This window comes from Leuciscus leuciscus (genome assembly GCF_965113295.1).
Source record: "Leuciscus leuciscus genome assembly, chromosome: 8".
NCBI lineage: Eukaryota > Metazoa > Chordata > Actinopteri > Cypriniformes > Leuciscidae > Leuciscus > Leuciscus leuciscus.
The window spans coordinates 33,971,814-33,996,134 of record NC_138732.1 but is presented as its reverse complement, the minus strand read 5'-3'; the positions used below and the strand labels follow the sequence as shown (position 1 = coordinate 33,996,134).

General features: G+C 38.5%; 1 protein-coding gene and 1 long non-coding RNA gene across 2 annotated transcripts in view; one reads left to right on the top strand and one right to left on the bottom strand.

The window, feature by feature from the left end:
• The window catches only part of LOC309505079 (uncharacterized protein), a 612,572-nt gene that overhangs the window by 209,391 nt on the left and 378,860 nt on the right, over positions 1-24,321 (bottom strand). The window lies entirely within an intron of this gene.
• LOC309505139 lies at positions 654-4,883 on the top strand. Its single transcript, XR_014208319.1, has 2 exons — positions 654-3,173; positions 3,517-4,883. It is a non-coding gene; the product is annotated as an uncharacterized lncRNA (long non-coding RNA).

Genomic DNA, 24,321 nt, shown 5'->3' with positions numbered 1-24,321 from the left:
AAGAGTAACTGAATAGTCCTGATACAAAAGAGAGCAAATGCTGTAAGCAGCTCTGCTCTGAAGCTCTCAGGTTAAAGAGATTTGCAGATTATGTTTTTGTAAAAGTTTGATTCTGATTAAAAAGATAAACTTTGACTGGCTCCAAACAAAGAAAGTGCCAAAATAACACAAATTTAAAGAAAAGTCTGTGTTAATATGGGTTAGAAAGTAAATCAATGTTAATATGATGAAGATTATGATTCGGCTATTGTAATTGAATTTGCAGCTGGGACAGTGGGGGAAAATGCAGAGAACTTATCAGGGGCTCTGTTTGCATTTCCTGAATAAGAACACACTGCTTCAGGGGTGTAAAGTAGGGTGGAGATGTTAGAAAGATCACAGTGATTGTAGGTAGAATAACAGAGAGTGTTTTACTGCGGTCAGCAGGGTCATTCAGTGACTGTAAAATGCCCACTGTATGACTGTAAATGAGGGAGAAAAGAAAGTTGATAGATACAAGATTGAAAGATATTAAGTGTAAGGAATTCCTTTTGAAAGGAACTATAAAAAGTACCGGTTGACGTAAAATTACAGATGAGCTAAATGAGTTGCAAAATATTTTAAAAGTACCGGTCACTAAAAGGATGATTGGGTTTTGAATGAAACGCTTTGATAAGATTTTAGATGATATAGAGAGACAAATCTAACGAATGATTTATAGTGATAATCATAAAATGTATGACAAGCAGAGAGAGCAGTCTAAAAAGTTAGTATGAATCATAGAAACAGATTGATAAACTCCTAGAGAAAACATTGAAGTCAGGTATTAAATTATGGCAATTGAAAACCTGACAACTAAAATTGAAATGAAATTTTAAACGTTATTAAGAACTAGAATAATTCTTATTATTTTTTAAGATAAAATAAACAGAAGCAGTGTTACAGGATTAACAGTTGCTAAATGTAAAACGTGTAAAAGGCATTTGATTAAACAAAAGCTTGTTGTTGACTATGAAAAGAGCTAACAGCTGATGTTTTGGGTTCAAAAGAAGATTGTGAATTGGCCAAAACAGGTTTGCTTATCTGAATTTGGTATGTGCTGTGACTGAAACTGCCACAGTTTCAGTGCAACAGAGACTCATTCTGAGTGGAAATTTGTAATGTTTAAATTACAATACATGTAATTTATGGAAAAGATGCCTTAAGATGGTAGATAAAGTCTGAAGTTAAAAGTTTATGAAAATGCAGTGTATCAGTCCTGAGTGCCTCAAGAGTCTCTCTCTCATTCAATGTCAGCTGAAAGCTGTTGTCTGAGCCTGTGTAAAGCACAGTGTTTCAGTTGAAAATCATAGACACAGAGATGTTAAAGGAAATCATTGCCATTCAAAAGGGCAATTTGTACTTAAAACGTTTTAAAAGTAAAACTGAAAGACTTTAAAGAAGTCTTTAAAATAATACTGTTTTGAACTTGTTTATTTTAGGACCAGTGACTGTCTCATTTTAGCCCCCACCATAAAACAGGGCTGATGGCTCCGGCTACAGAAGTAACAGTACACTGAATGTACGATTGTGATCTAAATTCACTGAGTATAATCTAAGCAGCTAGGTTGCTGCCTTTAAAATGATTAATGAATTTAAGTGATTAAATACTGCTGTTATTAATCCGTCTCCCTATGTTTAACACTAGTAGGCAGTCCGAATGGCTCTGATGACTCTTGAATGCGCCTTTTCCTAAGCTCCAGAAAACAACAGATTATGTTGAAGAAAACGGTCACAGATTCTGTAATGGGGAAAAGCGGTTACCAGTGTGTACGAGTGATTACTTCAAAGACGGGTAAGATCTTTTAAGCCAAAAGGACAACCTAAGACAGAAGGATCACGCAAAAACACTGGGCATTTCCTGATGGAGGTGTTTTTATGTGAGATGGATATGAGAGTGGCGCTGATTGACTGAGTGGCGATCAGCATCAGCAGATCATTGAGAGGCGAGATGAGCTGTAAGAAGTTCAGTCTGCCCCAGAAAATGTGAGCCCCTATACCACTCACAAGAAACCGCGTTGATTGTATGGCTTGTCCTCCATTGTGACGTGTCTGCATCTATGCCAGGGAGACAACACCCTGAAGAAAAGAAAATTATTGCTTAAGAGCTAATGGAAATAGGCTTTCAAGAGCCAACTGAGACTGTGAGGTGATTGTCATTATTTGTTGTGGAGACCGTAACAAGACGTATTAATTTATATAAGGAACATGATGTTGGTTGCCTCATGGGCAAGGAAAAAATGTTTGATATTGAACTAGTTTTAACTTCTGAAGGTCGTTAGACATGGTGGTGGCTAAAGATGAGAACAGCTTGTGATGAGTCAAGAGAAATTTCTGAAAAAACGAAGGTTAGGTGAATTGAGTATTTAAACTAAAGATAACCTTAGAAAAGATCATAGCATAATGTATTTTAGATTATTGTAATGGTTCTAATTTGAGTCAAATATTTGTATTTTGACATTTGTGAACTATTAAGGGTTGACTATGACTATGATTATTTTAGTTACAGTCCTAGGAGGCTGTTGAAAAGATTATTTGCTTATAATGAGAGAGAAAGAGACTGTTTGAGTGGACTGCTGAGAGACTGCTTGATATTCTGTCTGTCTTTCTGTTATCAGTCAGATAATGAACCAAAAACAATCCAGCTGACTTTTCTAAAATCAAATGAATAATGAACAGACATGCTTTGAAACTGGTTAAGAGGCCATAAATAAAAACATTAGATAAAAGATACAGGAAAATGTAAGGTTAAACTGTCATTTAAAATTTAAATATTTTTAGAGAAAATATATAAATAAGAAATATGAGCGGTTCATACTCAGGGATGAGTGTGAGTGTTAATTCATGTTTTGAACAGTATGCGTTAGTTAAGGACAACTATCCTGTCTGAATAGTGTGTATAAATTTGTCATTTAACCTCTGGAAAGAGTGTTTTAGTATTTTAAATGGGTTAAGGCAAATGACAAATTTGAAAGTAAGCTGAGGATTGTGAGTCAATCTGATGAGAAGGCAACACAGAACATAGGACGAGCTTTAAGTTGATTGGTCATCGAGCTCTGTCTGTTAATTGTTATTTTGGTCATTTATGATGTGCAGTAAATTTGAATTACTTTCTGGACAGGTTTAAGTATTGATGTGTAAATTAGAATTGTGAAGTCATAGATAGCCGTCAGTCACGTGTTGAGAAAATGTTATAGATTTGACAGCAACAAACACGTAGGCTAAGTAAATATCAGACTATCCAGAGAGCCCTTAACAGTTAGGCTATGTATTGTAAAAAGGGGGAGATTGTCATTCGACTGACGTTGACGAAGTGTGGAAACCACGACCTGACCTGACCAATTGATGACCTGGAGAATGTTCGTAGATGACAGTTGCTTAAGAGACCAAACAATAGGCCTGAAAAGCAAGAAACACTGTGAAACTAGGGGCCGTTGCCTTAAAACAATTTGATAAGAAGATGAAATTGTGGCTTTAAGTAATATTTTTGTTTCAGAGGCAGAGAAAGATGTCTAAAGGAAATTTGGCTGAAGGACAACGTTTGGGTTAACAAACTATATCCAAACAAATGTTACCAAATAAATATTAACAAATATTGCAGTTTTCCTGTAGCTCAAACATTAGAGTGTGACACCTGTAACGCCAAGGTCATGGGTTTGATTTCCGAGGGAAAGCAAGAACTTTATTTGTCTTAACCAGCCAGATCTGGTTTACTGAGGGGTTCACATTTGCTGAAAGCCATCGCAAAGGTGGGAAGATAAATGTTGGGAGGACATTGGGTTTAATTGTGTGCATTGTTTGTATTTTAAGTGTGCTAATAACAAGAATTGTTTCGACAGGAAACGCCGGAGCAGATGTGGCAGCACAGCAGACAAAAGAAAACTATGTGACAATAACCTCAACATTTGTTTTTCTTTACAGAAGATGCAGACTTTGCGCATGGCATGAGCAAAGTGGCAGAAAGGTGCCATACCTTGCGCAGCGCATAACTTAACATTTTTTCATTTTGCAGGATGTCAGAACGGATTGAACCAAACAGAACTGATTCTGTATTGTTTTGTTAACATGAGCAACGTGGGTTGAGTGTTTTTTTAGGGGAAAAGGACCCCGAGTGCTATTCAAAGAGCAAGAAATTATCCGGTGATATGTTTCAGGTTGAAAATTTCACAGGTCACACCAAAGGGACGGCAAGACAAGCGGTCACTAACAAAATCACTTAAGGTCTCCATTCACAGGTGACAGCAGACAGTAAATGACTCATTCCAGTGGGGGTGCGATCGTGATCTAAGGGAAAATCTTGTAAGGATTTGAAAATGATTGAAGAGTGTTAGACCTGGGTCGAAGCATCTGACCTTAACCACACCAACCAACGTCAGCAACCCAAAACGCCAAACACAAAGAATAAAGTGGGGGATCAATGATATGTGCTAGAAACTATCTACCCCGCCAACGTTGGAAAAATCCTCTCTACGGCATGCAAAGTGTCATATTGGTGAAGATGGAACGTCCATGAGGCAACGAGATGATCAACATATCTGGAGAAAATGTTGACCAATTAATGGTTGAAGAAAAGTTTTGTGATTTTTATTTGATTGAATCAAATTAGGGCTTAGTATTGATATAAATCTAATAATTTGACTTGTACAAAGAAAAATGTGTTTTCAGGTGGAAGATCTATTAATTAATGTGAAGTATGGTGATAAGAAAAAAAGACGGTGTGTAATGGAAAAGTCAGGGATAATTTCGAACAACGAATGATCAAATTATAAAACTTTTCGGGTTAGATTTTATTAAATAGATTTTAATTAAATATAGCTTTAGAAGTAAAACCATTTCCTGACAAAATATTGTGATTAATTGAAAAAGCTACATATACAAATACATAGTGTTATGATTGTATGTGTTATTCTGATAATTTTGTTATTAATGGGTACAATCTATCCTAGGGATGATCAAAATATGCAGATGGTACGAGTGACGGAAGTTGCAATTATAATCATTTACGTTTTTCTTACTATATGCTTTGAGCTATGTCTGGGATGACTGAGGGTCTGGTTCTCAACCAGGAAAATGCGATAACAATGTTTGTTCATTTTTAGCCCGGTTTCAGGCAAAATGCTTATTTATTTGTTACAAGTTTTTTTTTACTTTTAAAAAATCGTATTTCTTTCAAAGTTCAAGTAGAGTGATCAGGTATACAAAAAATCAGACATGAAGGGTCTTGAATTAAGACTTGAATTAATTCTATTCTCAAAGATTTAACAGTATAATGGGTTTGATTAGGAAACAAGAGTGAATTTTTTTCTATGTTGTTTATCAGAGAATGATAAAGAGAAGGAATATTGTGATGGAAAAATTCATTATTACTTATATTCATCGTTTCCAAACTGTTAATTTCATTTAGTCATGTGTTTTCTGTGAGGGTCTCTTACAGCTGAAGGGACATGAAGGAACAAACACAATAACGTCAGATGGGCCAGGAAGATAACGGTATAATAATAGGGTCCCAGGCCCCCCTCCTGAGGGAAGCAGGAGGTAATTTAGATTGTAGATGAAGGCCTTTTGACTTCTCAGGGACAAAGAACAGCATGTGTTCTGGGGGGGGGGGGGGGGGGGGGGGACCAGTCCATACCAGCTTGAGATATAAGATGTCTTTAAGGAAATTTACAGAAACTGGGAAAGGAGGAGTCAAGAATGTCAGAAACCTGTATAAAATGTCCATGTTTCATTGAGTCCACTAGGTCATTCTGTTTCACATCTGGGTGGCTGCGGATGTGAAAAGAATCCTCAAAGAATAAACCTTTTCTCTTTAAAACAATCTTTGCCTCTTGAAAGTTTCTTACACCTTTTGATGCTGTTTTTATTAATCTCTGAAAATTGCTTTTACAACACTGCAGTTTGAGCATAGACCCGCCCTGAGGGAGCGGGACACAGTCCGCCATTGTTTCGATGCTTGAGCAGCTGTAGACTAGCCTGACTACGTCAGACTTCGTACTTCCGCTCAATTTCAGTTCGCTTCTGTACTCAGTCTGAGATAGCGACCTATCTCTCAGTTTTCCTCCGGCCTCAAAACAGCCGGCCAATCAACGAACAGAGGGCGGGCTGAGAGCCGTGATGTAGACGCTGATTGTACCGTGGATGCGGAGATTTACTTCACATAATCTGCAAAAGGGGTGGTGGTGGCGCAATGGATAAGACACATGCCTTTGGAGTGAGAGACCCGGGTTCGAATCCACTGTGAGACACCAATGTGTCCCTGAGCAAGACACTTAACCCCTAGTTGCTCCAGAGGCGTGTGACCTCTGACATATATAGCAATTGTAAGTCGCTTTGGATAAAAAGCGTCAGCTAAATGAATAAATGTAAAATGTAAATGTAATCTGCAAAAGTCGTTCACAGCCATGTTCACTCCGGTATTTCGCTCGATGGTTTTGTTTTCACATCATACATGTGTTTACAGTGGAAGTTCGATGCGGCTGAGCCAGCGCATAACACACGTCATAACCAAACATTATGTGATTGGCTTACGGGTAACCAATGATTTAAAACTTCAGACAAGCGCCGTCATGTGTCACTTTCACTTTCACTTTATTAAAGGCACACTATGCAGCTTTCCGTTTTTGTCAAACAGCGACCCCTAGAGTCGCTGTGGAGTACTTGTATTTAATATTACTGTCGCCACTCGCGCAGAGCCGTCTCTGCACTCACGGCCTGATCCCTTCCGCCCTCTATACCGGTACCTGTTCAGTAGGATGGAGGCTGTAATGAGTGGAAATAAGGTGTGGCCCCTTTAAGAGCTGCGCGCGCCCTGTTGAACTGTCGGCAGTCTGTATTGTATGTGCACCTCGAACACCCCCATGTATGCGGGTTATTTCAGTTTAATGCTCATTCTTATCTTACTTTTGTTTATCAAGTAAAGCTGTGGACGGTAGAATGGGTGACAAACAGTTACACGAGTTCGATTGGGGAATAAAGTGCAAGTTGTGAGATGCCAATCGCCTCCGTGAGTCTGTCTGGCCTTTGTAATAACTTCATCTGTGAGCTATCCCTATTTCTCCTCCTGCCACAACGCGTTACAAAGCGTCGGACATCGAACAGGCACAGATAAGGTCTGAAGATGTCTACTAGTCCATCAACAAGAACGATATTTACTCGAGTCTGACTCCTTGCTCGGTCAGTCTGCCATTTCCTCTTTCTTTGGTCCTCCGACAAACCTTTCCTAGCTTTCTGCTTCTTTTTTACCGGTTCAGCCATGACGAAAGTGTGAAGAACTCAGTATCTAACGTTACCTTTTTCTACGTGTACGTGTGCACAGTGTAGTGCCATAAAGCAATTCGTTACAAGGCGAGACCTGATATCAAGCGATACACGCCCGCCGGCCCAAAGTTGCAAGGGTGGTTTTTCGGCTCACAGGCGCTTGGGGGGTGCGAGACGACCACCATTCAACCCGAAATAAGTCATATAACTATTCCAATGACTCCGAAGCTGTTCGGTTAAAGTAAAAAAGTTACTTAGTTCACCTTTAAGCACAGACTGAAAAGGTGTGTATATATTTGTTTACTGTTAGTTGTAACGAGTGTTTTGTGTACTTCGCTGTGTATGTTCCATGCTAATGAAAGGGAGAGAGAGAGTTTTGGATAAGACTTAAATGCTCACATCTTATACTGTTTTTATTTAGCTGCTCTTACAGTGATTTTCTGGAGTAAAACTAACGCTTCATCTTTTGTGTGATGTACAATAAACTTAATCGAACTCATCAGTATATTTTGGTCATCATTCGGACGAGGTCTGTACAGCAGGCTTGTATTAATAGTGGATAAAAGCAGATGACAAATAAGTTATAACCATAATTAAGCTAAACTATACCTGTTCAATCTCCATACAGTATATATTCTCTGGCTCTGTGGGCATTATTGTCGGACTCCGAGTCGAAATGAACTCCACTAATGAGAGTTTCTGTTTTGATATTATCAGATGAGATTGTCCTGGCTCTGAGCGCGAGCTCGTAAGGCTCCACCCTTTGGGCGGCAGCAGCAGCTCATTTGCATTTAAAGGGATACACACTAAAACGGTGTGTTTTTCTGAGCCCCCAAAAAATGACAACTTAAACATGCTGTAAAAAAAAATATCTGTTGGGTATTTTGACCTAAAACTTCACATACATACTCTGGGGACATCAGAGACTTATTTTACATCTTGTGAAAAGGGTCATAATAGGTGCCCTGTAAGCATAAATACTGTTAAGGAAGTTTGTAGTAGACTAATTTACACACACACACACACACACACACACACACACATTTTCCATAGAAATAATGATTTGTTTTACTGTACAAATGATATCCCCTAATCTGAAACCTCCCATTACAGAAAATGTTCTGCATTATGTATGATTTACAAGCTGTTTTCCTTGTGGGGACCAAAAAAATGTCCCCATAAGATCAATAAGCAGGTGAGTTTGATCAAGGTTGCTGCTAAACTCTGCAGGAAAATAGACCTCGAGGACCAGAGTTGAGAACCCCTGCCCTACACATTGATTGCAAATGTTCTGATTCTTTATTATTGTTGGGTAATTGTCACGGATCTGCCAGGCTGTCACATCAGCCATTCACACAGCACACCTTCACCAGAGTACTGAACACTCACACCTGCACTTCATCTGCACCATCATCAAGCCAGCTACAAAAGCACACACCTCGTCTCACATCATTGTCTGGTCTAGTTTCTATGAAGTGCTTACCTGTTCTCCAGCGTTGGTACTCCAGTGTATTCCTCTCGTGTCTTCTCCTGTCATCATCCTGCATACTCACCAAACACGAAGAGGTGTGTGCGTCCATCCAGCCATCCGTCCAACTATCCATGATCTCCTGCACCTGTAAAACAAGGAAGGTCTTCGTTACTAAGCTTTACTCATTCTTCAAAGTCTATTTGAACTGCATACTCATCCGTATTCTCCATTCTGCTCAGTGCTGTTAATAAAGCTCACATTTCAATGTATTTCTTTGTGTCTGGATCTGCATTCTGTAACAGGTAACACTTTACTATAAGGCTTTATTAGTTAATTCACTATAGTTAACATAAACTGACAATGGACAATACTCCTAAAGCAGTTATTAATCTTGGTTAATGTTCATTTCAACATTTAATAACACATTATTAAATTCAGAAGGATTTAATGGACCTGAGCTAACATGAACTAACAATGATCAGTTATATATTTTTTTAAACTAATGTTAACAAAGAATAACTATGGTAACATATGTAGCTTTTGCTCAATGTTAATGTTGGTTAATGCATTAACTGACTTTACCTTATTGTAAAGTGTTACCTATTGTTCTTTATAATTCTTTATAACACTTGAATCAGTTTAAAACATTTGTTTACTTTATGTAGTTTTTGTGTGCATTACTTTATTGGATTTAAATATAATTTAGTTTGTTTTGTTTTAAGAAAAAATATATAAAACCTGTTATTGTTTGAAAACGCTCATTTCAATATCGTGATAATACCATATATATTCGGTCAAATTCCTAAAAAAAAAACCAATAATAATATTAATGTCCATGGGAAAATGTGGGTCCCATGGCCAAACCAGTTGAGAACTGCTGGTCCAGTATAAGGGACAATTTCAGATACAGCCGTAGTGTCTTAGTGACTGTTCAAAGTCTTGTTTGTTGAATTTTTCCAGTTGTAAATATTGTAAAAAAAAAAAAAATCAGCTTGCCCATTTATTTGTAATTTTACTTATAATGGCAGTAATTCTGAATTTAATATCTTTGTTACTGTGAAGATGTTTCATTCAAAAGGAATCGATAAAACAAAACTCTTTAATAATTATGTGGCCAAGACACAAACTGAAAAGATATATTGAAGCTCTACAACTATGATGTCACAGAGACATTCTATAGAACTCTCCTGAGCAAAAGTCCCACAAAGACACAATCCTGAGGAGACTTTAATCAGAGTTTGAGGAGAGAAGACTGAATACATTTACAGTCCTGAGAGAACATGGAGAACATAAGAGCAACAGCCTTTGACGTGTTTGATGAAGCACGTTTACTGGGCGAACACACTGACTTGATCATCAAGTCAAATGACAGAGAATTTCAAGTGCACAAGATCATCATGTGTGGCTGCAGCTCCTACTTTAGGTGAGAAGAAGCATTTGAACTGCAATTGTGTGCAAATTACCTAGAAATGATTATAATTATATACATCATTTCCACTGCCAACATTATACGGTTGAAACTGCCTAAGTCCAAATATATAAATGCATGAAAATGAATGAGTGTATTGCCAGAAAAAAAGAATGTAACTATGATATCTAGGCAAACACATTCTTGAAATTTTATTCTGGAAGTGGCTATGAATGAAGTTTTACCCAGCATTTCAAATTTAATATAGGAAACTGCATTGGCATCTGCAAGTTGACAGAGGACTTTTCCTCCTGCTCAAAGCTCCGCTGTAAAGCACAGCACTACATCCTGCAGGACTTTGAGGAGGTTCTGCACGTACCTGAGGAGTTCCTGGAGCTCTTCCTGGAACAGCTGGAGGCAGACATGGGGACTTGTGACTTGGTGACTTGGACTCGAGTCGCTATTTTTTATGACTTGTGACTTGACTTGACAAAAAATAAAATACTTGAGACTTGACTCGGACTTGGAAGTTAAAGACTCGGGACTTGACATGACTTGAGACACGATGACTTGAATGACTTGAGTGTTAATCACATCATGTTTTCAGTTTGAATATAAAATATAGAAATTATTTTTTAAAATCAAGTTGATTACCCAGCTGGAGCGCAGGCTGAGAATAGCGTTGTCATGACTGGATCATGAAACTATCATCAGTCATGCCCTCTCGTACCTTACGCACACCACGCCCACTTAGATCAGATATCACATCAACATGTCAGCCGGAGGGGTACCGAGGGTCATCGCTTTCGGCTTCAAGAATTGTTCACAAGATGGCAAAAGACGAACAGCGCTTTGCAAGACATGCAACATTAACAGCCATTCTGCCCAGTAAGTGCTTGTCAATTTGTTAATGTTATCTGGTTAGTTGGTAGTTAGCTAATGTAATAATAGCTAAAGTAGCCATAAGGTTTTATCAGCGATTTCAGGCCCAAAAAAGGCCCAAATATAAATGATCACAAGATTGGACGAAGCTGCAAAAACAATCACAAAATTTATCACTCACTACTCAGACTGGCATCGTCTACGCAAAGCTGTTGCTTGGATGTTGATGATAAAGGAAGAACTGAAAAGGATTTGCAAAAAGAAAAAGGAAAGTAAAGAGCCACTTGAAGTGAAAGGATGCAGTAAAGGTTTACTGTGTGTGGAAACATTGCAGGATGCTGAAAAAGCTATAGTGCAATTCTGTCAATCTATGGAGTACAAACATGAACTGGAATGTCTGACAAAAGGAATGACTGTGAAAAAGAACAGTCACATACAAAAGCTTAGCCCTACTCTTCAAGACGGTGTAATAAGAGTCGGTGGAAGGTTGGTAAGGTCCGCAATGCCATCTGAAGCCAAGCATCCAGCCATTCTGCCAAGACACCATCATGTGACGACACTCATTATTAGGCATGCTCATGAAACTGTCGGACACAGTGGTCGAAACCTTACACTTTCACGTTTAAGACAGAAGTATTGGATACCAAAGGCCAACTCTGCAGTTAGGAATGTGATCAGCAAATGCGTCCACTGCAGAAGAGAAAGCTGTGTCAGAGTTAAACAGTACATGTCGGACTTGCCTCAAGAAAGACTATCACCGGACGAACCACCATTTACCAATGTAGGCATCGACTACTTTGGACCTTTTGAAATCAAAAGAGGACGGACTACATTGAAACGGTATGGTGTGATCTTTACATGCTTAAACATCAGAGCTGTACACTTGGAAGTCGCCCATACATTGAACGCTGACTCGTGCATTAATGCTATACGGCGATTTATTGCCAGACGAGGTATGGTCAAGACCATCAGATCAGACAATGGGACGAACCTCGTAAGGGCAGAACGAGACTTGCGAGAGTCCATTCAAGATCTGGACAATTCAAAGATCCATGCCGCATTGCTCAAAAGGGGCATATCCTGGACTTTCAACCCACCCACTGGATCCCATCATGGTGGAATTTGGGAAAGACCAATAAGAACTGTCAGACGCATTCTTAGAGCCCTGTTGCAAGAACAGGCTCTGGATGAGGAAGGATTGGCTACTTTACTATGTGAAGTTGAAGCCATAATCAATGACAGACCCATTTGCAAAGCTTCTGACGACCCTCTAGACTTGGAGCCTCTCACACCAAACCACCTCTTACTTCTCAGAGGAAAGCCTTCCCTACCACCTGGTGTATTCAGCTCAAATGATTGCAGTGGCAAGAGGAGATGGCGCCAAGTGCAGTACATGGCAAATCTTTTCTGGAAGAGGTGGACAAAAGAATATTTGCCAGAGTTACAAGAGAGACAGAAGTGGACAACAAAACAGAGAAATCTTGCTGTTGGAGACATTATATTGATCGTGGATGACTCTGCTCCAAGGAACTCGTGGCTCATGGGCCGCGTAACCCGAACTTTGCCAGATAGAAGGGGGTTTGTGAGACAAGTAGAGGTGCAAACCAAGACCAGCACCTTGATAAGGCCGATCTCAAAACTTGCCTTACTTCTGGAAGCCACTGATTGAGATTGACGAGCCTTCTCTCTTCATGATGAACTGATTTTTTTATGAACTGATGCTTTGCGTCTACAAAAAAAACAAAAACAAAAGTTATACAAAAAAAAAAAAATTATAAAAAAAAAAAGTGTGTTGGTAAGTTGGATGTACATTTCTGTAAATATTATCTGTCTCCTATAGTATGTTTGTAATTGTGCTGTTTTTTCACAGAACAATTAGGGGCCGGTATGTTGGAGCCAGACTTGCTTTCTTTATTATGGTTTGAGTCGAATTATGATAATAATGTGTTTTGTTAACAATAGTTTGGTGTGGTTATGTTACATTTGTTTATATTCAGATTTTTTTGCTTTAATATTGTTTTGGTTTTGCGTTACTGAACCCGCCCACCAGCAAACAGGTGACTGCAGCACCTGTTTTATGGGTTCAATCTAACACGGAGCTTAGGTTTGTTTGGAAAGTGATTTGTCGTGGCTAGCAAGGTGCAGCCGTATATTTTCTTTGAACGCTCATTTATCCCGTAACAAGCTTTGGATTATTCACTGAAAGCTCCATCACCCTCCCTGCTGTACGGTAGGACAATAAAACCACTGGAAACTCAGGTACAATTATTTACACGACATGCAATAAAAAATTTCAATGGAATGGAACGGACTCGAGGAATTATGTTTGAGCGCGTCAGCGATTGGCTGCAACACTAAGAATGTTACATAGTCAATGTAACATCAATCAAGCAATCAAGCAATCTTTCCTAACGATGAGTGAGTGTGTGTGTGTGTGTGTGTGTGTGTGTGTGTGTGTGTGTGTGTGTGTGTGTGTGTGTGTGTGTGTGTGTGTGTGTGTGTGTGTGTGTGTGTGTGTGTGTGTGAGAGAGAGTGTGTGAGAGTGTGGCAGAAGTGAAAAATACATAATTTTATGAAGTTACAATTTTGTTTGATTCCATGATGTATTTTACTGAACATGAGTATTTACAATGCAAATCCAAATTATTGTAATTTACTGACAGTTAGGCTACTTATATCTTGTCTTTTCACTTTATTAAGATCAGATTCTGCAGGTAAAATTACAATAATAAGGTGACTTGACTTGGACTTGACTTGACCTACTACAGGACTTGACTTGACTTGACATAGCCTGTGACTTGACTTGACTTGACTTGACTTGACCAAGAAAAAAATACTTGGGACTAACTTGAGACTTGAAGGTTAAGACTTGAGACTTACTTGAGACTTACACATGTGTGACTTGGTCCCATCTCTGTGAAAATCCTGTCATCATTTACTCACCCTCAAGTTGTTCCAATCCTGTAGGGTTTCTCTGTCCTGCTGAACACAACATAAGATATTTTGAAGAGTATCGGTAACCAAACAGTTGATTGACCCCACTGACATCCATCATATTTTTTACCCCCATACTATGGAGGTCAATGGGGTCCATCAACTGTTTGGTTACCGATACTCTTCAAAATATCTTATGTTGTGTTCAGCAGGAGAAAGAAACTCATACAGGGCCATGAACTATTTGTTTGGTGTTTACTATTCCTTTAAAAGTACTAAACTGAAAGAAGGTCATGTGTGTTTTGGTGATTAAACCAAATGTTCCGTTACATATTACAATCATCTTGTGTTTTGAAACATTGATTATGTGGACTGAAAATGTGCATAACTGTAATGAAAGCATGGATCAGGTTTTGAAAGAATGACTAGCTGGGTTACAAGTGTGATCAGTTTGGATATTTTTAGCTAAGAGTTTTGAAAATTGTAAAAATTTAATAAATACTTTTTTTTTACTAAAACAAGAGAAATTATCAAGACGAAAATATAGCAACGAAAAAACATCCTGCAATTATAAATGCTTAACAACATCATTTACCAATAAAGCCATTATCTGCAGTATATTTATCTATATAAAACGGGTAGTTCCAGTCCTTGGTTCTGATTAACGTTAGTGGGGTTTTTTCCAGATAAAACACGGCAATGATCGCTTCAATGGTTCAACATTTCACTGCACAACACCCCTAGCAACCATCTTAGCAACATAAACATAAACTTCTCATTGATATTGTTCATTGAAGCTTATAGAGTAGAGTATTACGAGAGTACCTGCATTTACAGTAGATATAGTCATATATTCATAATACAAATCTGTTTGAATGTCCGGTTTTCCCGTGCCCTGACACCCTAGTCATTTGCGTCTGACAGACTGTCTCATAAAGACAGTCTTTGCCGCCATCTAATGGCGAAATAATGTAAATATAGTTGTTCCTACCTCTGATGTCGCGCGATGCAGCAGATTCACTTCTCCACACTGCATTCACTCACCGAACTCTTGACTGAGTGCTTATGACGTCACAAAGGCCGCGCCAGAACTCCTGAGGATGGAAATGGTTATTATTTAAATGTTCTAGTTGTTGATTCAAACAATTACATGAACCTTTTTTTTTTTTTTTTTATCACGTGTGTATGTTTTAAATTACTTTTATATATAGATTTTGATTTACCCTGCCAGCTCTAGACTTTCAATCTAAAACTATGAAAATTCATTGTAAAACTATAAACCTAAAATAAATAAATATATAACATTTGAATAGCCTATTTATCAAGTGAAAATGATTTCTTAAAAAGTTATTGTTTCCAGTTACCAAAGAGCTAGTCTCGCGTAGCCAGACCTTCAGACTGACGGCTGAAGGTCTGGAATTCATAGCAGCTTTCTTTGGCCAAGGCCCGCCCATAAGGCCGTTTGACCGACATGTCAAACAACCAATTACAGTTCGTTTCGTTCAGCGTCACGTTTCGGGGCGTGGAAATGTCCCCACAACAACAGACCGGCGTGCAACAAGTCAGTCAGCATAGAAAATCAAAGAAGGAGAAGAAAACAAGCAGTAAGTCATTAGTCTCCGCTCGCGGTAAACATCTGTTTGAAGCATATCTCTCCACTTTTTAACACCCACAAGCAATTCTGGAGAACCGAACACAATACTGAATCGGCCAGCTGCGATGTCAGCGTCTGTTGTTTAATGTTTGCCCGCAAACGCGGCTGATATCCCCTTCTCAGTTAGGTACTTCACTTGATTTTCCATAATAGATAGGAGGGGACACACAACTAGTAAAATTGGATCTGCTGGGAATCCTTCTAAATGCTGACAAAGGGTCGGCCAGGCTTGGAAAATAATACTCTTCCCAAATCCCGTCGGCAAACAGGCTAAAATATCTCTTTTTGTCTCCACTAAGTGCCTCAAACAAAACTCCTGGACATCTCTTAAAGAGTCTATGCCGTGAACCTCGCATACTTTTGAGAATCCTACGTTTAGCTGATCTTGATAAATGCTCATTGTCACTCATGTAAACACAACAGTTTTTCTTCCGCAATCACACGTCTACGCTTTGTTTCACGGCGGACCGAAAATAAACACGACACTCGCGCCCCCCGGAAATCCGATAAAATTCAACCAATCAGATGACGACTTCGACATTCCTGATGTGTTTCCAGTTAAGTGTACCATATGCATCAGACGTTTAGCCAACATTCCGTGGGCGTGACGTCTGAGGCTGAGACTACCAAAGAGCCAACAAAATGAAATGAGGTGAACAGTATACATAAAAACCAGGTACATTTCACATATAAAATATTTTTATTCTGCTGTTTTTGTCAAATTATGCACAAATAAAAAGATAATTTGTTAGTAGTTAATATAAAATATTATTGGTTTGTATTCATTCACCATCGTCAATTTCAACACTGAATATTATCAAAAAGAATACATATTATTTTTTTAGTTGGCCCATTGACTTCAATTTTAAAACATGTTTGCTCAACTAGTTTCATAGTTCATTCAACTGAGAAGTTTTATTTAGTCCAACATTTAGAAATCTAGTGTGAAGATTCTGTCAATTACAAATGACAAAAAAACAGTTTATTGTTTATCATTTTATTTGTTACATGTTATATGATAATAGGAATAGTTGTTGAATTAGTTACTAAGCAATTTTATACTGACGCTGCTAACATAAAATACTTAACTGCCAAAAGATACATAAAATTATTTGCATTTAAAGCACAAAAAAAAAAAAAAATACGTTTTTTTTTTCTCAGCATGGAATAGTTCAATCAACAGATGCTTGACATACGCATGTTGAAATACAAATACAAAATTAAAATGTAGTCAACTGAAATGTGCTTAAACACTACCGATTTGTTTATATACAAACTCTTCAAAAAATGTCATCTTAAAAAATGAAAATGTACAGTTCACTTCACCTCTGAACCGTTACGAGCATCAAGACACCGTTATAGACTTAAAGCAACATCCAGTCTAAAGAGTCTATTTAGTCTGTTACAAAATCTATATTTACTGACAAATTTCCTGAATAAAGACTGAAAACCAATTAAGTATAAACTGTCTTTTACATTAAAATGTACAAAAACCCGTTGCTATAAGCATACTTACCATACTCAACTACATTAAAGATCATGATGTTTAATGTCAGAAATGTCAGACTTTAATCTGCAGGAAAACTAGGCTAGATCTGGTTGTGCTGAAGCTCTCTCTCACTCCTGATGTTCAAAACAAACAGTCAACACTTTGTTAAAACTTCGCTCAGCCCAAAAGACCGGGACAGGAGAAGGAGAAGGACCAGGACACTAAAAGTGTTTGTAGAATAATCTTAATTACTTCTCAATGCTCAGTCGGACTTCATCTGACCAGCACAAATTCAACAAGTGTTCATGAAGACAATGGGAAATTACTGCTTCACAACATCATCCCGTGACGTTAAACACCTTCAAATTGAGACATATTTGTACAACACAGCACAAAACATACAGTAAAATTTGAGAAAAATAATGTAAAGAAAAAAATGACTGATATAGAAAGTAATATGACAGAGATAAAGTAATATGAAAAAAGATTTCAAATAGCATGAATGAAGGGCAATGCAGATGTATGTTTGCTCTCTTAAAGGGGTCATCGGATGCCCATTTTCCACAAGTTGGTATGATTCTTTAGGGTCTTCATGTAAAGTGTGTAACGTATACTAAAATTCCTCAATGGGTGTGTAAAACAACACCCTTTTTACCTCCTCCAAAACAGCTCTGTTCACAGCGACCCGTTTCGGTGCATGTCTCTTTAAATGATAATGAGCAACTGCTCACCCATGAGGGGTGTCCACCATAGACAGTATAAGAAGTGGACAGAGCCATCTCATTGGAACTCAATTGAGACAAGTGAAGCCCATTTTTAGCGATTTTTTTGGACTTCCGTTCCTGACGCGCAGACTCAAACCGAGCTTGACGACGTAGATGTGACGTGAGCAACCCGTCTGTCTTCTAGTGGCTGTGGCATGAGAAATCTGAATCATTCCCTTCCGAATCTTGCAGAGACGGAGAGCGTGAGTAGGAGGTATCCACGAGCTAGGAGCAGGAGAAACTTTTGCTAGGTATTCTGATTCATTATTTTGTCATTTTGCCTCCATGTCCTCCCGATTGCCCGCGAGCTTCTCCTCCTGTCCATACGGTAATCTCTCTACTGTGCGACAGAGAGTCGCGTGGTTATGACGCAATCTTTAGCCTACTTTTACAAAAACTGCTTCTACGAGGCCATAACATAAGCTACAAGGTAATGGAGCATTTTATACATTGTTGTGTTTCTTTAGAAATAAATAATGGACAAATGGAGTCTTTAAACGCCTCAGATGTGAAGTTATTCGCTGTCAAAGTGACGCCAAAATGAATGGGAGTCAATGGGATGCTAACAGCAGGTGAAGTTCTGCTACAAGATGGTGGCACGCGGCCGGCTTCAACTTCCGGTCGACTTCCTTCCCGCTTGGTGTCCACACAAGACATTTTTAAGTGTTGCCTTGGGCCCAGTTTACACGTACATGGTTATTTTGAAAAACGGAGACGTTTCCCTTCGTTTGCGCCCTTCGTTTACACGCAAACGGAGAATTCGCCTCTGAAACCGATTCTTTCTAAAAACTCCGGCCAGAGTGGAGATTTTGAAAATCTTCGTTTGCATGTAAACTGAGACAAACGGATGTTTAGGCAGCCAACGTCACAGTGTGCCAGAGCTCGCACCTACGCCAAAAGTGCGACCTATGTTTACATTTTCATTTGGCTTTGGTGATCATGGAAGCGTTCAGAGTAGCAGTCACATTTATGTTGGTGCAAACTCTTTTCATGTTGTAGCAACAATGACATCTGCTTTTCACATTAAGTGAATCATGTGATGTCGAACACATCTTCTTTGTCCAAACAGCGCTGGTTAATAATTCCCCACGGAATAATTCACCAGCGCCGGGGTGTCTGTCGCCCCCCCCCCCCAGTTCAGCGCGGACTCCCTGTGACTTTTACAACCTCACAGACTCGTGACATTCCACACACACACACACACACACACACACACACACACACACACACACACACACACACACACACACACACACACACACACACACACACACACACACACACACACACACCAACATCCTTTAATGTATGTAACTCAGACTTGTATCTGAACTTCCTGTATGCATGTGTGATTAATGTTGTTTTGATCATATAGTTATGATCTTCGAGTGTTTGGATCTGAAATGTATTTTTGAAGAATGTTCTCCCAGTAGAATCGCATTCCGTAACCCGAGCTCATTGGCAGGTCATAAAATTTGACCACAGAGCTATCCAGCCCTATGCATGAGATAACAGGGTCGCAACATTCCAACACACACACACACACAAACACACTCTGGACTTTGAAACAGAAACCCCCTACAGAAAAGGACTTTTACCCATAAAGTCACTCTTAAATGTACTAAATATATAAATTTGTGTGTTAAGAGGTGTGTGTAAACCATAGGAAAGCATGCATGTCCTATTTGTAACATTAATAGAACTGCAAATGCCTATACAAATGCATAATAACGTATCTTTGCATTGCTACAAAGCCTATATTCTATTTTTGATATCTCTGTAATCCTCTCCAGCTAACGGAGTTGAATTCCGATAGCAGAATTCAGTGATGCGCATTGTTTTATAAGTTCATATGTCTGGAGAAAATCCTCTCAAGTTAAAGTCAATCATGACTCATTCGAGTGGGCGTGTCTAACCGGACAAAGGAATCTTCCCGCTCGAAAAATCTCGACAGCTGATTCGTCCTACACGAAGGAGGGGACGGCACATGGGACACTGATAAAAGTCCAAACTCTCTTATCTCTCTCATCCTACTCTCAACTCAACTTCTCTTGACCCTCCTCCTCGGCGCAGCGCTTCTCCAAAGGAACATCTGGAGGAGGCCCTGGCCTTCTCCATCGAGCGAGCACATGTTCGAGTCGTAGCTGCGTCCTTTGCAACAAAGACCTTAAACCTCTCCCATCCCAGGAGATGAACTTTATTTTCCGGTAACATTACATTCAGTGAGCCTTTCAAGCTTCCCGCGACACCGGAAGACGCAGCAGAAACAGGACACCATCCTCGCTTCTTGCATCAGCTTCAGCCTGACCAGAAAGAGCACTCGCAAGTATATTGATTCCTATAAAAGCTGTTCCAGGTGTCTAGGTCTTAGGTCTGTGAACTAAGTTACCCTCTATCTTCCCTCTATATCTTTCTTTCTTTCATTTCATTTTCATTCTGATCACGCTATGTTTATGTTTTTGTTCGGTTAAATGTTTACTTGTTTGTTTGCATTTTTACGTACGTTTATGTTTGTAGTTTATATAATCTCTAGTGTGTGCCATTTTATTAATAAACCCATGTATACTTTTAATTGTCTCTGTGTTTGAAAACCCACCTTATAAAAGTCAATGAAACTTCAAGATCTAAGCTACAAGCTCGATATTGACTACCTTGAGTAGTTTTAATTCATAAACTCCGAAAGTTTGATATTCGTGGCCAGAAGATAAAACTTTCTTGGAGTTTAAAAAGGGATACCCCCCTTCTTAACTGTAATGATCAGACAGTTACAGAACAAGGTCATCTCGAAAATTGATAAAATAAATGTACATGTGTAGTACCTCTGAAGAAGAAGTACAAAAAGATTAAAGAAGAATAAAAAAGAATAAAATAACAGAGAGCGCTGCAGTGATTGCTTCTTTAACAGTGTATTGATTCTGAATCGCAAATAGTAAAAACATACATGTATAACATATGCTCAGTACATTACATTATCAGTGCATATAACACTTTTCTTACAAAGTAATGAACTGTAAATATAACTTCAAGCATGTCTCATCACACTAGAGAAGTATGGCATTTACAACTGACACAGTGACACTTGTTATAGAGAGAAAACACATTTTCAGACTAAATATTTACCCAAACCCACTAAATGACAGTATGAAATTGATGACAACAATGCAGCTGAGATATCAATTACATGCTCATGTCTGACCAATGTTCACTCCATCGTCCAATGTATTTCCTACAATAAAGTCACTTACAAACTTGATGAAAACTATTGAAATGCATAACTCAATTCACAGACATGAAGGAGTTAATTACCCAAATGTGCAAGTTTCAGATAACTCATAAAACTGAAACAACCTAATAAACTCTTATATTCAAACAATGTTGACATAAATGACTTTCTCTCTCGTGTATAGCGGGCTAACGCGCTAATCGCGAGGCATCTATGCTAACCATGTGCTCAGAAATGCTAACACATGACACACTATCACTAAACTAAAATGAACTACTTTCAATCCGTACAACTCATCAGTGTTGCATTAAACAATGTTACTACTCAAGACCGAAGTGTTTAAGTTACCTGAAGAAGAAGTACAAAAAGATTAAAGAAGAATAAAAAAGAATAAAATAACAGAGAGCGCTGCAGTGATTGCTTCTTTAACAGTGTATTGATTCTGAATGGAGCGTATCACGGGTGCGCGCCACATACCGAAGTGTGCGATGACGTCATCACGCTGGTATGCCAAATGAAAATAATTAAATGGATTAATGCACATAACGCTCTTACTCATTTTGTTTACCTAAAGCACAAATAAACATTCAAACAATATTAGCAATATCAAGAAAATAACATTGAACAATTCTATAGTGCATTTGAAGAAATTAATAAACATAAAAATCACTATATCACACATGCGACTTATGAATTATGACCATGAGTCATAATTATTAATATTACCAAAATTCCCTATATTCTTGAGCTAATTCACATTTACCCCGAGTCGTTATTGTTACAGTATGGTGGAGAATTTTTAAGCAGTTTCAAACTTTATTTGGTGGACAAATTCAGTTTCAGTTGAATGTGTATTATGGCTGTTAATAATGGTACACGCGCGTTTTGAATTGTGAGATAAGTCGCTAAGGCGAACTCACCCAGCTGATGGCGAGCACAAAGCCAGCCCAGCTCTGCTAAAACTGCAGTTCATAACATTACATCTGTCTCTGTAAAGACGAAGCAAAACTCTTTGCAGTTGATACATGTAACATGATTTAAACCGACTAAATAAAGACGAAGGAATCTCTTTTTTTAGTACGAAGGCGTAAATCTGATCTGAACAGTGTTTCAGTTTCAGTTGTAATATAGGCCTTATGATATACGATACGTTAACGATAAACTCCTGGTCAGAAATTGGTCTCGCGATCCAATTTTGAAAACCTATGCATTATCATAAAGTGCTATTTTGATTAATGTTTATGGGAGGTGGAACAGATGCAATAATTCCTGTTCACAGCTGTAGTAATTAAACAGAAGTCTAATGCCTGTTTGCTCACAGCTCTATTAAGTAAAACAGAAGTCTAATTCCTGTTCACAGATGTTTAATTCCTGTCGTGCTCACAGCTCTATTAAGTAAAACAGAAGAAATAATTCCTGTTCACAGATGTTTAATTCCTGTCGTGCTCACGGCTCTATTAATTAAAACAGAAGTATTAATACCTGTTTTTATTTGAACCGTTTAATGTGTAATGTGTAAGTAAACAGAAGTTCTAATTCCTGTTTCTATTGTAAACCATATATAATGTGTAATTGGAGACCAGTTTTATGAATTAAGAAAACAGATGATAATCCCTGTTCTTCTTCTTTAAACCGTCTCATGTGTCTAATGTATAATGTGTAATTCCTGTTAGTCACATGTTGTGAAACTCGCGTCATTTTCCGCATGCAACAGAGCGCGAAATGAACCCATATTTCAGATAAAAGATAATAATCTGCAGTCTGAATACCCCACTGACCAACACTAGAGGGCAGCCTTTAAAGGTGTGGCAGTTCTCAAATCACGCGCCCCACTGACGTCACGCCTGCATGAGCGCAATAACGCCATCTGGTGGACGCTCTCAGATAATACCGGCTTTCATTTTTCTGCTAACAATTTTCCTTTCTCTCTCCCCCGAGGATAGAAGAATGGTTTGACTCTCAAATATTCACCTGCATTCAAAGCTTAGCTTATGCTGATATTATTTGGAGTTAGACAATTCTTCTTTTCTGTTTTTGACTGTCACACTTTAAGTGAAGTTCGAAAAAAAAAAAACTTTTCGAATTAAAGCTTAGATTTGATTCACTCAGTTAATTGATAGTCCACCTAGGAGGAAGCACGCCACCGTGTGGCCATCTTGGGTCGAGGTATCAATATCTGTTTCACCCCCAGTCTGCATTGAAGTGTCTCAACATTGCTACCCTTCTCGTTTGATTATTTTATAATCAATACTAATAACTTAAGTGTTATTGTAAGGATTATAGGAAGTCATTCTGATTTTTCAGTTTGATTATTGTATAATTAGTATTTATACTCCACTGTTCTCATTCTAATTTTCTTTTCTTCTTTATTATTATTTGGACCTCTCCTTGCATGCTTATTTGAATTTTAATTTAAACTAGTTTGAATTTGAATTTTAATTGTTTTCACTAACAACCAGGTGGACCACGGAGAAGGAATACGCCCCTTTCCTTTGTGGCACAAACCCACTGCAGGGCCTATCCCTCTGCCTGCGTCTCAAGCCTGTGTTGTTATCTGAATTTTATTTCATTGATAATTTTTTTTTTCTCTTTCCCCAGCCTCTTCAAAGAAAGGGGGGGGGGGGGGGGTAGGTTATTCTGATAATTATTACCATCGGTTATCATAATTCCTTTGCATTGTTTCATTATTTTGGTAAAGCCTTTGCCTCTGACCCCTGCATACATATAATTTACTCAATTTGATGAAAACAGAAAGCCTTAATTCACTTTAAGTCTAACCTCTTAATCCCTTATTGTGTATCTATTGGCAGGACTCAGTCAGTGCACTGTGGTGATCCGAAAGTCATCTTTGGTGGTTTCCGGTGGGCGGGGATCATCTGTCCGGCGTTACTGACACTGCGCTCTGTCTGGTGTTGGGACCGTCGGAGAGTCTGACCGCGCCCGCTGGTTTCCACCTGGATGACCTCTATTCACCCCAGGTAAACTAAAATTTGATAGAACCCATCCACTTATTGGGAACCACAGAATACTAGCTATTCCTTCGGGTGTATTTTAAGTGCTTGGACCCACCTTTCTCTCTCTAAGACACACCTTCTTTCGAGGTCCTGTCCCGATAACCCACGCATCTCCTGGCCCGATCAGGAACTCTCGCAGTGTTAATAAGGCTTAGGCCTCTTTATTTTATTTTATTTTATCTCATTTTATTTATTTTCCTTAAATAA